This window comes from Perca flavescens, chromosome 13 (genome assembly GCF_004354835.1).
Source record: "Perca flavescens isolate YP-PL-M2 chromosome 13, PFLA_1.0, whole genome shotgun sequence".
Taxonomy (NCBI): Eukaryota; Metazoa; Chordata; class Actinopteri; order Perciformes; family Percidae; genus Perca; species Perca flavescens.
The window spans coordinates 22,051,754-22,070,016 of NC_041343.1; the positions used below are offsets into that span (position 1 = coordinate 22,051,754).

General features: G+C 38.6%; 1 long non-coding RNA gene across 1 annotated transcript; it reads left to right on the plus strand.

The window, feature by feature from the left end:
• Positions 1-9,479: 9,479 nt before the first annotated feature.
• LOC114566190 (uncharacterized) lies at positions 9,480-11,412 on the plus strand. Its single transcript, XR_003694024.1, has 3 exons — positions 9,480-9,665; positions 11,025-11,052; positions 11,161-11,412. It is a non-coding gene; the product is annotated as an uncharacterized LOC114566190 (long non-coding RNA).
• The last annotated feature ends 6,851 nt before the right edge of the window (positions 11,413-18,263 follow it).

Here is an 18,263-nt window from a genome sequence, read left to right on the forward strand (position 1 = left end):
TGCACGGCTACATGTAAACGTGAATATTTGTTGAATATTCACTTTCATTAGCCATGTAACCAGCTTAGTCGGAATATTGTCTTTTTTGGAATAAGGTCAAAAACCGGAATATTATGTGCATGTAAACGTAGTCACTGATTGTTAAACACGTTTTCATGAAAAACTGGAATTTGAACTGATTGATGACAATATTTTATTAGTCATAACTCAATGTGGAATCTGCACTGGGGGTAAAACCAATACTGATTACCAGGGCCCAAGGGGAGAGAGGGCCCTTGAAAAGTCTGGAATATATTTTATTTCACCTGGATATTTTCATTTCCTAATTAAATTTCATAATGCATGTCAGATGAAATGTAAAGTTAGTGTATTGGCTAAATAACTTGGTTGATTGACTGACTACATTTTGTATACAAAAAAAAGACTATCTAAGGTCTCAACCACCCCTTGCTAATGCGCCAAATGGTTTAGTCCATCTGCACACATTTTATTTGTTAGTTCAGTTAAGCATCTGGTGGAGCGCAAACTTCTGCTGTAGAAATGTCTTACTCAAAGAAAGCCAAATCACGTTACCAAAAAGAAAGTAAAGACAGGAGAAGGAGAGAAAACAAAATGAGGGGAAACAATTGGTAACTGACCTCTTTTCAAAGAAAGGTGAGCACAAACCAAAAAAAAACAAAATCCATGGTGCTAAACTGCTTGAATATCTCCGCGACCTGAGACAATCCATTGAAAGAACAGAACATACACTTTCAAATGATAATTTGGTTATACATGTAATCTGAGGTAAAGGCTAAATAAATAAACTGCACTTAACAATGCTGTTTGCATATAACACACCATTGTAATAGCCTAATTTAAAACAAGTTTAATTTTAAATTAATAGGCTATAATGCCTATAATTAGCAATAATAGGCTAATCAGTGCATAGGTAGCTTGGTAGCTCATCGGTAGATGCATATGTCAACATTATAGTTATGTCAGATTTAGTAGAAGTAGATCTTAACATTGTGAAACACATGGCCCTCAGTTTCAGAAACTGTCATACCAGGGAGTGGAGTAGCAACAGACCCCTCATCCTCCTCTTTGGATTTGAGACAAGGTGAGCTTATATCAAAATTAAAGCAAACCATGTTTAGCCATTTTGACTGAAAGGTGTTAAGTAACACTACCATCTTAGTGTGTTTTATTATATTAGGTTACAATTAGGATAAGAGGTTAACATCAAATGTATCCTTCATAGAGAAAGATGATAGAGAGGTTCACGGAGATTTTCCATCTGATTGAGGATGATGGGAGTGAAGACAGCAGGGAGCGTGAGTGTTGCTCTGAGCACAGTGTGGAAATGAGAGATGAGGAACTGGAAAGTAGGCAGAGCAGTGCAGACCAGTTTTTGCCAGAGGATCCAGGACTATGGCAGATACATTAACAGATGATCAGAGAGACACCATAGTACGCAGGTTGGCAAGTAAAGGTACAGAGAAAACAACCAAAATGTAGTAGTAACCACAGTAAAGTAGGCTAGAGAATGGTGAGAAAGAAGGTTTGAAATGTGTGTTATCAGGCTACTCTAAGCTATGCCCGTGTGCACACACAAACAAACGCTTCACAGTAGTGGAATGATCTCTGGAGGCCAATGAGGATAAACAACCATAAATCTGTTCAGAGATCATAATCATAGTGACAGGTGTTCCATACTGTGACTTCATCTCTTGTAGTTAGGGTCTTAAAAGTGCATGCAAAATGGCCAAGAGAATGTTTCATATGTGTGTGAATAGCTATGTAATTTATTTATTGACACTTCAGACCAACTTTATTTTCATCTGGGCCCAGTGCTTAATTTGTAAAATGTGAGGTCCCAGAGCGCAGAGGGGGTGGATCCGGCGACTCAAAATGGGGGTTGGAGGTAACGGAACAAAAAAAAATTAATTACACTGCCTAGCTTCTCTGACTAAAAAAACCTAAACAACGCTGTGTGTACATCAGGGCAATGTTTATTTTTATTTCAGACCAAAATTTTTTTTTACCAAAAAACCCACCGTGGTCTGCACATTCTTGATCGGCAGAAACAGTTTTTGCTTGTTTGGGATCCGACTGGCCAGCGTATTTGAAAAAGTTAAGCAAACTTTGTTGTCTTTTTGACATTTTTCCCTTGACTGAAACAAGGCTTTAACAGCAATTTCAAGCAGCACAAGTGCTTGTGTCACTAGAAGTGCAGCACCGTGCTGTTGAAGTGTCTCCCCTCCCTCCGTCTTACCCTGAAAATTCACCCCAAAACGCATCGCAAATGCAAACACAAGATTTTTGTGGAACTTCAATGGGGAATAAAGACTAACAAGACAGATAACAACATTGAACACTACACAAACAGTAGTTTATTTTTTCCATTTAGGCGATTCATTTTTCCTGGTGACACAGGAGGTGCCGGATTCAATAAAAAAGGTTCCGGATCCAACGTCGGAGGTGCCGGAACATGTTCCAGCGTGTTCCGGCTCAAATTAAGCCCTGTCTGGGCCTCTTCCTATCAGGCTTTACAAAACCTCCAGTTTTTAAAGACAAATAATAAATAAATCATAAATCATAAATAAAACTGAAATTTTCCCACTCAATAAGTATCAGTTTTTTGTTTTGTTTTTCTTCCTTTTTTATATTCCAGTTCATGATTTAGGTATGCAATTTAATATAATATATTATTTTGTGAGCAGCTTAAATTACATGCACGCAGAACAGTAGAAAACTGTTGGTCCTTGAAGATTAAGCAGTCAAGATGACTTCCAATCACGTCCGGTTTAGCATATATCCACTTCCGGTTTATATCCAAATATAAATGCAAATTCGGATATTATTGTGAAGTAAACGGACATGGTAGCTTAGCGTCACACCCCTCCCTGTAATGAAGCACTGAGTCCTCTCAATCTCTTTTTTTTACCATGCCAAAATATTTCTCTTTGACTCTCTGGGTATATGCCTGAAAAGAAGACACTGACAACAAGCATTCAAAACTCTGGAGATGGCCTGAATTCTCATGATCTTGGTTAACTTTCTTTTTTGAGACTTTGAGACAATGTTTTTGAAGTTCAAATCTTAAACTAAATTTGACCAAATGATCAAAAAAAAACTACAGGGTGTGTGCCAATCATGTTCAAAGAGAACAATTATCATGTAATTCATTGTAATCCTTTCAGAGATTGTGCTCTGTTTTTGATCCTACATTAAAATGCTCATTGAAGCTCCTCATCTGCCCAGTGTGGTGTTTCCATTCTAAGAGCGTGTGGAGCGCTGGAGTATTTCGAAGGAGCTTGTTCGTCACTGATTCTGTGGTTATTTTTATCCGTCCCCTGTGTGCAGGTCTAATCAGAACAGGATGTTCCTCATCAAATTAACCAGGAATATTTTTTCTTGAAATGAGACTGGGTCTGCAGATATACCCTACCATGATGTAGCAGACTAAGGTCAAATACACAGGAGAGTTACCAAAGCTAAATACAGATCAGTGTATTGCAAATTCTCCACTAATGTAAATTATGTAAAAGGAGGACATTTTGCTTAGGATTTAAGTCTTTTATCACATATTTAAAATGATACAGTATTAATTATTTACCCCCCAAAAAAATATTTAAACAAACAGAATATTTTGTGTAGTCTAATTTTTGTGATTCTGTAATATACAACCATTTATTTAAAATACAAATTAAGATAATGAAATATAATTCTTAATGTCCATCTTCTTTTGAGACTGAATGCCCCTCTGCATTCTGATCAGGCCACCTGGGCTCATCTGCACATTTTATTTGTTGCTAACAAAGTTTGCTCTGTACTGGGATTAGCATGTGACAGAATTACTAACATAATTCTGTCACATGGGTGAACTGGTTTGCCATTTTAGCATTAAACATGCATAACAAAACAGCTACAAACTGAAAAGATAAGCTTATTACCATAATCTCTGCATTTTAGATATGTAGTATTTATGACAGCAGTAATGCATTTAGTTGAAACACACACAAAATATGTATGGTTACATTTCTGTCATGTTATTTCAGTTTGACTTCCTATATTCTACAACGAGTGTAATCACGTTTAGCAGATGTCCTCCCTGCTGGTGTGTTTTCCTCTTGCAGTATCCTAAGATCAGTAAAAAGGTAAAAAAAGAAATGACACATCAATCATTATCCTAAAAAGCAAACTCTCCTTGTTAAAAATTATTTTGACAGTTAGAAAGTCACTCCAGCTGTGATGAGCCTCTTCAGACCTCATTTACATTTCAAACCGTGACACATTGCAGAATATCACTAAACACTGAGGATGTTCTGTTTGGGTCGATAAAAGATAGTCTAAATGAGGACCCTGAGCCTTGCTGGATCAACATTTCAGGCCCATATTGTTCCATATATTCAACAGCTGAAATGTGATAATGCCTGGTGATAGTGCCATTCAAGATGTTCCACACCAAGTGAAACCTCCTAAGCATTGTTTCATGTACTGTACTGCCACTAAGCAGCAAATGAAATTGGAGATCTGTGTGCATGACACCACATTACATCCTTCAGAGGAAAAGGAGATGGAACGAAATGAAATGAGATTTAGCTGGCACCTCCACACAAAACACCACCGCTAGTGTTTCTGTGGCTCTTTCACATAGGGAGAGACAGAATGAGAGAGTATGTTTCCCATCGGTGTGACACCCGCGTTCTGGGTAATTGACTGGTTTGTGCCGTTGTGTTTCTCGTCGAGCACCAGCTTGGCATGTCAGGCACGAGAGAGCTGGAGTTCTGCTTGTGCGCCCCTTTTATTTATTAATCTTTTATCTGAATCTCCATTCCTCTTTCTACTTATAATATTTCACTCCTTCTGTTTACAAGTTTATTCCTGACTATCCTCTCACCTTCCTCTTTCTGTTTCCTCACTGCCCTTCCCTCTCTCCCGCTTTCTGTCTCTATATCTTCTTCTCTCCTGCGTTGACAGTGTGGAAAGTTGATGAATCAGACTGCATGTGACAGGCTGGCATTTGAGTGAATCTGATGTGGTTAATATGGTGCCTGCTGACCGCGCAGTGGAAATCGTTCACAGTGGAAGAGCACTGAGACACAGCTATACTTTGGCCTAGATCCCTTCACCCTGCTGCTGTCTGACTGCGTAGGGGGAGCATGTGTTCACGTGTGTGTGTATATAAAAAAAAAAAATCTGGGGGTCAAAGGTCAGCAGAATAAATCACCCTTTTTTTTCTCTGTCCACATGTATCATCCTTTCTCCAACCTCCTTCAACAGTTCACATCACCATGAGAGTGAAAGCAAATGAGCTTCACTGGATGAATTAAAGTGATACTCACATGCACCTCTCATGGGTTGGGCTTACAGGAAACACATGTAGGTGCTTGCAAAACCCATGTTACATATTAGCTTACTGTGTATAAGATCATCTGTCTTTCTTGCTTCAGATATAGTAGAATGTGTTATTTTTTAATGTGTTTTATAGCTAAATATATTTACAATCCATGGCATATTCTCTTTTAATTTGATCATATGAAGACTACATTTAAAAATAGTAATTATATAGATATAGTGGTTTAGGGTTTTTCCCCTGAAAATTAGACACTATAAGACCCTTTGAACTGTACCTAAACATTATTGGGACCATTTTTAGTATTTTTAAATATATGTTTTGTGGCAATTTATGCCTTTTATAAAAACTTGACTGTGAAGCAATCACAGGAAATGAGGGGGGAGAGACATGTGGAATAACATGCAACAAAGGTCCCCAGCTGTACTGGACTGGGGATATTTTGGTTCCAAATCCATAGGTTACCATGTCCTTTGGGACAATCTAATTCAAAATCATTCAAAAAATATTCTTGTTACATTATTCAGCTTTCATTATTAATAAATCGGTGCTGGGATTCTGTACATATTCATGCATGTATGAGCATTTGTTTGCATCCACACACACCAAGATATTTCTACATGTCAGTCTCTGTGTGCATGTGGTTACTGTGTGCACTCAAACTGAGATTTTCTCTGTGCCTGTGTAAAAACATATGGTGAGTCAGTGTGTAGGAGTGGGAAGAGGGAGAGTGGATAGGTGGTGATGGAGAAAAGCGAGGATTCAGGTTGTGCACCAATAGGTGGCACTCTACCCTTTTGTGATTGGCTACGGTGAACCAGACTAAGACAAGTCTGGAAGTACATGCGTTTGTATCCGAACGGAAGAGAAAGTTGGATGATAAGACTTCCTTTTTTTCCCCACACCTCTGGTGATTTCTGCCTGCTGGCTGCTCTAAGTGTAGAGGAAAGAAAGCAGAGTGAGAGGAGAGTGTGACTGGGGGTAGGGGTGGAGGTTACACCATTCTGGGTGGATGAATGGAAAGTTAACACTGACGGGGTTAGAGGCTCACTTTCTTTTAGGGCTAAATACATGCCTTTATGTGTACCATTAGGTGTTTTAAGTAAAGAAACAAACAAACAACCGGCTGGTTTATGAGTTGGAAATGCACTGCACGTACATGGGAACTTGTGCCAACCAACATTGTCATAAGCTGTAACCCGTTGAGTAGAACATATTGAGACTGAATTATATACATGTGTGAGTCACAAACCAAAACCACATCCCTGCAGTTCTCTCGCAACATATAACATCATTACTATGATCACTTGGAGCTACAGTGTACAGTCTCATATAGTGTACAGTAGCATTCATGTATGAAATGAGAATTATTGGCTTCATACTGCGTGATTAAAAGTAACAAACAGAACTGGTTTAAGATAAACCATCGTGATCTTCTTCTACATGAGGATAATGGCAATTGTGGCAGTAATAATAAGACTATGCCAAGAAAGGCTACAGAGATTGCATCTTCATAGTCTTACAATAATGATTGTGTTTTCAAATCCCACAATGAGCAGAGCCTCAAAGGCTATATCTACAAAGACTGTATCGCTCACTGCATACTGACAGTTATATACAAAGTGGATACATAATCTGGCTTTATTGAGCATAGTAATATATAATTCTCTGGGAAAAGTGAGTGGGAGTTCATTTATTAACGGGACAAGAATATGCAAATATTGTTTCTGTTGCAATAAAAAACAAGCCTTTCTCTTGACAATAAAAACTAATGGAGAGCAATGTGTACAAGGAGCAAATGTGAATGAACCCAACTGCTAAAAATACAAAAGTTGTCATTAAAACCAGTACACATGTTTATACAGTGCAGCTGATCATCAAGCAGGGTCATACAGTTGGACTACAAATAGCAACCTACAGAAATAATTAATCATATTCACAAAATATACACATAAAATAACAACGTAGAGCATTCATTGTCTTCTAAATTGTGTCCACAATTTCTAGGCAAATGACAGTGTAGTAATACAAAAAAGAGATTAATGCTGGCTAAATGAAAGAATCAATAAAGCCCATGTCTGTGGAATGAAACAAAATTGACTAAAGGGCAGTTCATGGCCGCAGTCACCATAGCAATAGAATTCTATATTCTATGGAGTTCACAACCTTCTACATTCAACAACCCTAACAAGCACATAAAGGGTCGGAGGTCATGCAAGTGCGGTTCTCACTGTGGTGCGATGGAGCTGAGCAGCGAGGCTGGGGCCAGAGGCCAGATACATCGGGTCACTGATAAAAGCAAACAAGCTTAATCATATAAAAGAAAAGCACACACACGTGTCCACACATCCATACACACCCTCTTACTGCATCTTATTTCTGTTTGACTATTCAACTGAAGTTTATTCTGCAGAAAGACACTTAGTCATTGCTGGAGGTGGGAGGTCGTTGCTGTTCTGAGGCTCCATTGGGGTTGAGCCAGCAGTTCTGTAGCAGTCTGAGTTCACTGGCGGTCAGGTTTTCGCACAATAGAGTCTGACATACAGGGCAATAGGAGCTGAAATGCCCTGTCTCATCAGCCTCTGCCTCAAAGACAGAGGGGATGAGGGAGATGAATGGAGTAGAGAAAGAGGGAGGATACAAAGAAAGTGCATACAGTCTGACATCACTGTTCTTTTAGTCCTCTGGTGTACATGTACATGTCAAAGAAAAATAAAACAGGCAACAACAGTCTTTAAAATGAACACATCATTTGCGCTCCATAATTGACACAAGGACATAGTAATTTTAATGTCAACTGACCAGAAAATATAAAGTACAATGAGTCCAAACCTAGCACATCAGTTTTTCATGCCAAAGACTGGCATTTGCATCCCGTCACAAGTTTGCCTTTTTTATGTCTTAGTAGCCTAACCCTAACCATACCTTAGTCATGCCATAGTTACCACATGCAGATATTGTAGAAAGCAACAATTAAAAATCCTTGGCACTGTTGCTGAATTGTCCGATATTGATGTTCTTGTCTGGCAATAAAATTGCTTGTTTGTAACAAGTTCATGAAAGCTTTCCAACTTCAGAATGCAGTTTAAGCAATGGATACCAACCTTGGGGGTCCAACCAGAATCTATATTGCATTTTTGTATTGCATTGCATATTTTTATTCTATAAAAACAATGTTAATAATGCAAAGTTTTAATCATGCATTATTTATTTATTCTATCAATATTATTGAACTGAGCTCTACCATGCTTGTCTGTTCACAAATCAAAGTGCTCATAAGAAATACACATGATTACAACAAATGAATAGCTTCCTTTCCAACTGGAAAAAAAAAAAAAGACAGCACAATATTCAAAAACAGGAAATTGTGTTGCTTCTTGTTCTATGACTTCTATACTGCCCTGCAAAGGCAAAAGACCTTAACTCGCTAGAGTGTGAAACTGAGAAAAATGACTTTAAAGTTTCTGTTTTGTCCAAACAAAAGTATTATAGGTAGAACTCCCAAAATTTGACAACTAGTTGTTATAATGAAGATATGTTTGTATGCAAAAAATCTTGAGTTCAAAATTGACCTTTGACCCTTGTTTGGCAGTTACTGTACTCTGCCTTTGTATCATGTGCCAAAAACAAGGAGTCATGCAAAGGCAAAAGGCAGTAATTGACATATTTAATCAATATTTGCTTGCTGTTCACCATACTTGCATCCATTATAAGAACACCTAACCAAGGTCTAGTCATCATGGGATTTGTTTTAAATTATATAGAAGACATTTGGTTGTTCCTATTTAGTGCTATTTGATCAGGATAGTGTGGCAACACTAACACAGTTGAACAGTATGACAGATAAGTTACTTTGCAGTACAGTATGCAGTATGAATAAATACAAGACATATTTTCTCAATAAAGATAATTTAATTATAATTGAATACATAGGTATATTTATTGTTTAACAATAAAAAAATATTTATTGTTTAACAATAAATATATAATGTATAACACTTTTGCAAGTGACCCTAAAGGTCTGATCCTAGAACAGCCCCTGGTTAAGGGTTAAGGGCCACCACCCTGCTCAAGATGCACAGTCAACGAATTTGACTTGGATTACTACTTTTTAATTCTGAGATAACATTTAGGTTAGCATACTTTGTACGGACGTTAGCAATAACTAGTTTAGTGCTTTTATGGATTTGTGTAAGATTTGACATGAACACCTGCAAGAAGGAAATATGGCTCAAACACGTATATGGATTGTTGTGGATACAGCAGATGACGTGGTTTGCTATGGATTATGTCTTCCATGGATTATATCGGATTGCATGGAAAGGTAGGATGCCAGCTGTGTATTTAATGATTCGTTTTCGGCGTCTGATGTGAGGCTCCGCAAAGTGAAGAGGTGTGTCAGCATCACCGTTAGCGCTACAAAGTTAGCTAGCTCCGGGCTGTCACGGACACTGACAGAATAGAAATCATCGCCATTTTTTTTTAAAGATATATCGTGTGCATGTTACGTAGTTTCGTGACAATTAAAAGCGGCAAACTTTGACAGTACGACGAGGCCAGAGTACAGTAACATCACGGCGGCACAGTAACATCTCTCTTGATGGCTGGCTAAACAAAGTCAGAACACCTTAACTCAACTTCAGCGTGCCGTAACAGCGGGCAAAGAGCCGTAACAGCTGTTACGGCGTTCTGCTGTGGTTTCTCGTATGGTTTTGGATGTTACGGTTGTCATAGTCTTTTATTGTCTCGTTAAAACAATCAAATTGACTCACAATATTTATTCACATGATAAAGGAGGTCTCAAATACCCCAAAAGTGACATTAACTAATTTTTTGCCCAAACATGATGTTACGCCGTTTTGTCTTTGTAGGGCAGTATAGGGCCCTCAGTATGTGCAAGACTGAATTAGAACACAGGGGCAATTTACACCAATTGTAAAAAAAAATTTAACATAAGGTTTGTGTTAAAATGTTCATTATTAAATATCCAAACAACCAGAGGAAGTGTACAGTTTTCAAGACTACTATAATCTTTTGGCACCGTGTGCAGGTTTTTGCATTTTAAGAGGTGCCTGTGTTAATAAGAGACACCTTTAATGACATCCTCACAGATGATGGATATTACGAGGAAGCAAACACACATAAGCTTATATTTAGATGCCACATGGCTTTAACATGTTACAATCTCTACTTAATTGGAAGCTGTGCATAATGATATGCAAATCCAACCAAGTGTATTATTAATGAATGTGTTTTGGCATTTCATATAATTGATGATGATAGGTTTAGGTGTCTTTTTTGCTGCTTTTTTAAAATGAAAACCAGAAGCCAGAGCTGTTATCTCAAAAAATTGGCAACCAGTTTAACTGCAATTAATACCACTACAATAAATATAAACAATTAAAATAAGAAAATGATAACAATGTTAGCATATAAAGGCCTAAACCTTCTCTGGGGAAAAATATGTTGTTGCCAAGATACAGGTTACTGTATGAGATGCTAGTGAATATATGTGCAGTAGTGGATTACCTGTATGTAACACGTGCCATCATCCATTGCATTTGCATTTATTGTTCCACTAAAATGTCTTGCATTTAATACATTTTGTAGCTCAAAATAATTCCTCTGATTCATATGAACTGTCTGGCAAACTTAACAATTTGTTTTTCTAACAATGTTGCAGTGTCCTCCTCTCTTGTTCCTGTGGGCAGGTAATGTGTGTTTCTGTGATTTCTTCTAATAAATTATACCAGATGGAAGTTATGTTATGATAGTCATGAATCATGCACTGATGTTTCAAAGTTCATTTGTGTCTACAGGAAATCCATGATGTACAATCCTGTCATTGTGGAAGAAAGCATAAGTGTAAGTGAATGTCATGTGTGCATGTCTTAGTGTCTGTATTTGTTCAACATGTGCACATTTCTCCATTTGCATGTGCATGTGACTGTTCAACCAGGCCAATGTATCTGTGGAACAAACCATAAAAACCCTTTAAATATTTTGCCTCATATCGTCTGTACTCCATCAGTGGAGGAAAATTATGCCAATGAACCAAAACATAGCGATTGTTGTGAGGAAAAAAAAAGAAAAAAGAAGAATGCAAAGAAGAGCTGTGAGTCAGTCACACTGGATCCAGTCAGGACAACGGGTACACTCATTCCCTCAAGTGTGTTCTAAATATCAGGGTAGGGAATGTGTCATTTGAAACACACATGCAAGATCACTATCATGTGTGGAACTGTATGCATGTTGCACACACAGAAATAAATACATACAACAAAGTAGTGGCTGTGCCTCTGGTTCTGCAGCCTAGCTAGCTTAGCCGTTGCATCTTGCCCCCATCCACTTGGGAAGGGACTGAAAATGTGTCAAAACGTGTTTTTTTACACATATATATATATAAAATAAAGAAATGAAAGAGACATAGAGATATGTTGTACCTGTTTGAAATGGTTCCAGAGCCTGGGGCCCACAGGCTGGGAGCTCCTGGGTCAAGTTGGCAATAGGAGCTGGTACAGCTGCTCTCAAAACACTCACTTTCCAGGGGAGTATTTAAAAAGACATACAATGCACTGAGGCAGCTTAAAAGAGTGCTTGGCAAGCGTCTGTCATCTATTTATTGTGTATATGTGTGTGTGTCCATGCAAGTGTATGAAAGTGTGTGTGCGAGTGTGATTCCCAGGAAGACGAACTCTTGGCTTAAACGCTATCCCTGTAAGACAGACAAGGAAGAGAAAGAAAGGTAGAATTAGTAAAAAATAAATTAAAAAAAAGTCACTGTGTACAGTGTTTGTGTTAAAGAGAGAAAGGGAGAGAAAGAGGGACATCCTGGTTTGCTGCCCAGAGTAAATAAAGGTTTTCTCTTCGAATTATGGATTTTATATTTTATCATATTTAAACATACAGATATATGCATACACCTCCATACACACACCTACTCCATTTCACATGCGGCCACATCTGCCCGCACAACGCACATTGGTATGATGTAACAGCATGCTCTGGTTTATTCTTGCTGTGAAGGTTGGCATCCATTCGAGGTTGAATTTAAAATTTGAATTTATTCAGTCCCTTGCTGCCAATGTTGTTCACAAAGACCCTGTGAAACACGTCTGGGAACCTCTGCCAGGTAGTTCACACCTCCACCTCCTCCGCCTGATGTGTTAAAGCAGGAGACACTTTTGACAGCACTGAGCCATTTTCAGCCAGATAACTTACATGGCTTCTGGCAAAACTTTCTACAAACAACTTTCTGTGCTAGTTGGTAGGTAGGTAGGTAGGTGAGGAGATGGAATAGGTACCTTGACCATGTGTATTAAAGGGCAAACATAGGGCTAAAATTCTGATGAACTCAATTGAATTAGCAAATTAAAACAATTTCTAAAATGTTTGCAACAGGGAAATGTTTGTTTGAATGCAGTGTTCGAACTATACCGTGGCCTTTGGGGGAGCCCACTTTAAATTTTTCTTCTTTTTCACTGGGGTGTGGGGGGACTTACAATGACTTATAAAGATTCATAACAGCTACAAGTGTATGCGCTATTCAGGATTTACCCTATTATACTTTATTGACAAGAATTGATAGGTCAAACTGCCACCCACAAATAGTCTATAAACAAAGCATCAGGCTGTCTTTGAGATTTCACATGAACAACGGTTAGTTACTCAGGCTACCGAAGAATACCATAATTCCTCCGTTCAATTAGGCCTAAGCGATGAACCCCAAACTTCCATCCTTAACAAACAGCCATGTATATCCAGCCTGGTCTCATGGCAGTTCATGGTATGGTCATGTTATTGAATCTATTGAGTCGTGGACAGGACACCATAATGTCGTTTTTTTGTGTGGTGATTATGAATTTAAAAGCAATGTATTTCAATGGGAAGCATATTTCGTGATCACAGAACGATGACGGTAGCGAGTAGTATTGACAAGGCAAAAGTCCGCGCAGGGAGGTTGGTCGGGGTGGTGGATGGGTCAAACAACACAGGACTTTCACCCCGGGACTGGGGAACGATTTTGACATTTATTTTGTGTACATGTCACGAATTTTGAACATGTACAGGTCACAATTTTCGAACCTGCTCTGGATACTATAGAGATTGGCATGGTTTTATTTCAGTTAGCCTAATAGCTAGTTTGATTTGCATTAAGAAAATTTTATGGAAAGTACCCCATGCCAATCTCTAGGTATGGTGAAGGGTGTGTGATGATGTGGGGCTATTTTAATTCCAAAGGCCAAGGGAACTTTATCAGGATGCATCCTGCATCCATGAAATAACTGGCCTTTAAAAATAAAAATATGCCTGCCTCTAAGGGAATTTAACATAGGGGTGTCTATACTTATGCCCCCTGTATTTTAAGGAAGAACATGTATTTATTTACAATACATTATTCATTCAGTGAATGAATAATGATCATATTACGGAAAAACTGAAATTGCACGTCAAAATTACACATTGTCAATATTTTTAGAGACCCCCCCCAAAATTTCACAAATCACGTTTTCACGTTGCTCTAGGGTAAACTGACAGGTCATACAACTGCTGATAGACTCACATTGGTTGCAGTAACTGAACTTGTGACCTTATAGCGATGGGACCATTTTTCATTCGACGAGGCTGCCCTGCTACATAAAGTAACTGTATTTGCCAAAAGTAAGCAGATGGCTAAGATGTATCTATACAGTCGGTATAGAAGACTAATAGACAGACACATTTGCACAGTCCTACGGAGACAAGATTCCTCTCTGCTCTGAAATGACTGTATGATTAATGCTGAGTAGATAAAGTAGAGGGACACCACTCTGCTTAGCCTGTTGGGCTGTCCTGTCTTATCAAAAAGGAAGCAGAGTACAGGCAGTTCACCATGGGAGAGGGATAGATGGGAGGTGGAGCATAAAGATAGGGAGGGGGTAGTAGAGAAATGGAGAGTGTGTGTCTGAGAGAGTAATACTGAGAAAAAGTAAGAAATAGAGAAGGTAGTTGATTGTGAAGGATGGAGAGAGAGAAACAGCATGTATAGTGAAGGGAAAGTCAGGGACAGAGAGATGTTCTTTTGTGTGATAACAATTTATCTTATAAGGAATTGTAAATGTTCACATTTCTACACTTGACTGCGCACACAGATGCCCATGTTAACACAGGTAGATGTGTGAGAAACTAGGTGACAAAGGTGAATATAGCAATTCCCACCAGGTTGCAGAGAGAAATATGCTAGATAGGGGATAGCTGTTTTATATTATATATTCTCTGCTCCCTACCTGAGTGGCCTGTAATTGAATGATCATTATACCAAAGTTATAGCTACGGCCCCGCAGTCGATATAGGAATTGAGTTGGAAAACAGCATTTAGCAGTTTTGATTTATGAGCAACACTGGGGAAGTTGTTTTTCAAGCCTGGCACTCTGATGGGCAATAAAGAGGGGCAAAGCTTATCGCCTGCTGTACCCACTCTGACACACACATACACCAGTCAGCCAGCCAGCCTGCAACCAGTCAGCCAACCAGCTGGGGCCCTTCATGGAAGGAAGTGTTTTCAGCAAATTTGTTTCCCTCATGTCTTGCCCTGAATGGTGCTATTCATTAAAATAGCCCCCAGTTGGTAGGCACTGCTGCCATGGCACATTTATATACTTGTTTGCCTGTATCCTCACAGAAGTAGATACACAAAAATCCACCTGCACGCAAGCACTTGTACAAACAGATACTCTTTTCTTTTGGTCCAGCTCATCTTTGCAGGAGGGCCTTCTATAATAAAATCAAAGCTACAAAGACCTCTTTCTGTCTATTGCATGCACTGTTGCGTCTGCTTTTAGTGAGGGCCATGGGAGCTGTATATTTATTTCGCTCAAGTGAAAAAAGGACTGCCCGCTATCATTTAATGGATGTGATATTGGGATTCAGGTGGATACAACTCAGAAGAAGGGGTCGCTAGTGTGGGTGGTGCTGCTTAAAAATATCTATGAAATGTAAAGTGTTAATTATGGAAGTGTGAAGCATTATAGGATGAACTGTGATTCAGCTGTGGTCCAGGTCACTGAGCAGGAATGCTCTCATTTTCACTAGAGCTGGTGTCTACTAAAGCTCTGTACAGACACACAGATTAGCTCAATCACATGTGCTATTGTAATCTTAACTCTAATTTACACCCAGCCACTCAAAATCATCTCCATTACCCAGATCTCATTTTACAGGGCTATATGTCTGTATTTATGTATCAGGGCAAGCCATACTCTAGTCCAGAGGGCTTTGGTAATGCACCTGATTTTGCTCATCATCATGGGCTCATGCAACTACCTCACCCACGCAGATCACCGCTCTCTTATCCATACATAACATTCAAGGGTTGCATTGAGCAGAGGTCAGATAGATGCTACAACAGTAGTTGTTATGTTATGTTTATATGTGACTTGAAAAAAAGCTTGCTAGTCTCAGTGTTATCTGGTCAGTAAAGGTTTACATTTATATCTTTATATCATCTGTTTATATTTGTACATAGTAATCAAATGTTTATATTTACCTTGTTCATCTTTGTTGTCCTTGTTTTTATCTTTATGTCTATTTCTGTGTATGTACTTTGAGAGAAACTCAAATTTGTGTGTTCACACTTACTTGGCCATTAAAGCTGATTCTTATTTATTTATTTTGTGGTGGGCCTGTTAAAATAAAAAATAAAAAATAAAAATCAAGTTTGATCAACATTGTATTTAATATATATATATTAAATACAATGTATATATATATATATATATATCATCATTATGCCAACAAGGAGGACCAAGACATAGTTCTGGCTCGTTGGTACGTAGTCATGTTGTGAGTAAAATTAACTCAACTGTAAATTTTACCACACCATCTGCAGCAACCGTGTGTGACAGTTTTTGTCCATGTTAGACATCTTGACTTTTTCAGAGAGAATGATCTAACTACAATCAATCACATGACAACCTGTGGTTGCACTTGTCCTTTGCACTGGCTGGTCAGCTACAGATTCAAACACCACTGGGATTTGGGCTCTTTGTTGTATCACCTCCTCTTCCCTTTCATCACTCCACCCCCAACACATGCACGCACGCACGCACGCACGCACGCACGCACGCACGCACGCACGCACGCACGCACGCACGCACGCACACACACAACGCACTTGCTCTGTCATACCCTTGTGTATGCAACCATTCCTGTGTTTAGAAACACACATTGCAAACTGTATTGCATGTTATTTCCTTATTCCTGTTGATTCCCAAAGCCTGAAAGCCACCACTCAGCTGCTTTCTCACATAACACACACATAACACACACTTTTAACCCAGCATGAGAACTGTGTGGTCTTATGTTGTTTTATGTTGTTCAGCACTTTGTAAACCTTTGTTTTTTAAATGTGCTATATAAATAAAATGGATTGGATTGGATTGGATAAAGTATGTCAGGATCTGCATTCTTGCTTACAGTCCCAATCAATTAATAGAAACAGTTGAGACAGTGTCACTAAAAAGGTTAGTCACACAGAGCTATCCCAATGCCTGCCAACACTGTTATGTCATCTGACTTATCTCAGCTAAGGCCTTAAGGCTATTCCCTTTTTAGAGAAAGACCAAGGCAGGGAATGAAAGGAGCTGAACCCACACAGTTGTAAAGCCCCGGAGTTAAGAGTGGTGAAGCGCATCAATAGCGTGCACATCAATGCATAACCAGGCATATCTGCATCTGTTTAGGGCATATTTTTGGGACAAATCAAACACACAAACTTGCATATGCGTATCCATCATAAAAAAGAGCTTTCTCCTTCAACGAGCATAACCCTTCAGCACTCTGACAAAGTGTCAAACATTACAGGATCCATAAAGGTGATGTATGAGAGCAACGTACATCTCTTGATGTCATCAATAGACTGCAGCGTGATTTTATCTGTTGACAGACATATTGCTTTGGCAATAACAACGCCATGAAGAATGCTTTGTGTATGTACAATCATTTACAACTGTAAATCATATGTATGTCTCATTTTTTCAGGTGACACCACTTGTGAAAACAACATTAATGTGCCTCTGAGCCTTGACAATGGCAGTAGCTATCTTGTTTGTTTGCTGTTTAAAGTGACTGCATTGTATGGTGTTTTGATTAAATCCCTACACCAGCTATCACAGATATTACCAAAAATGGTTTAGCAGCACACAGTAGATAGGAATGTGGTCAGTAGGGTAGGGTTTGATAGCATTTTATTAAATCTGAATCCACTATCTAAAATCTTCAATACTTGTATATTGTTTTTTTTCGAATACTGATCAACTTAAAGTCAGTGTGTATTTTCTTGGCATAATTTAGGCTTTAGTTCATTGTGTATGCAAAGCACAGACACCTACAGGCTATGAGTACTGCAGCCCATTGGCACTTTACAGTGCTAGACACACTGCAAAACATTGGATGACAAATACAGAGCCTGCCAGTGTTGCCTGGTGGTCTTGTATTGCAATTATATATTATATATATTATTGTGTATCAAGCCTCTGCTGACACATTTGGAAGGCCAAATGGTAAATAATTAGAGCTGAACGTGTAATAGCTTTGTGTGGCTGCTGAATAATATATAAACTTTCAGGCTGGCAAACTAAATACAAAAGAAGAAAAAAACATACTGCAGAGAAATACACACACACACACACACACACACACACACACACATCTTTGTGTTCACATGATTATAAGTTTAAAGAGGTTAAAAGTCTTGTTGGCTGTCTTAGGCTTATTCACATTTACATTTATAAAAAAAAAATGGGTTATAAGCAATCTATTTAAAACACAAGTACACTTCTTGTAAATATGTTTTTCAGTAGCCTGGTTGAGTTTGTGTAAGATTTACCCAAGTAATTTTCAGTGAGAAGGTGCTGGAATTATTGGTAACAACCATGCCATCTGT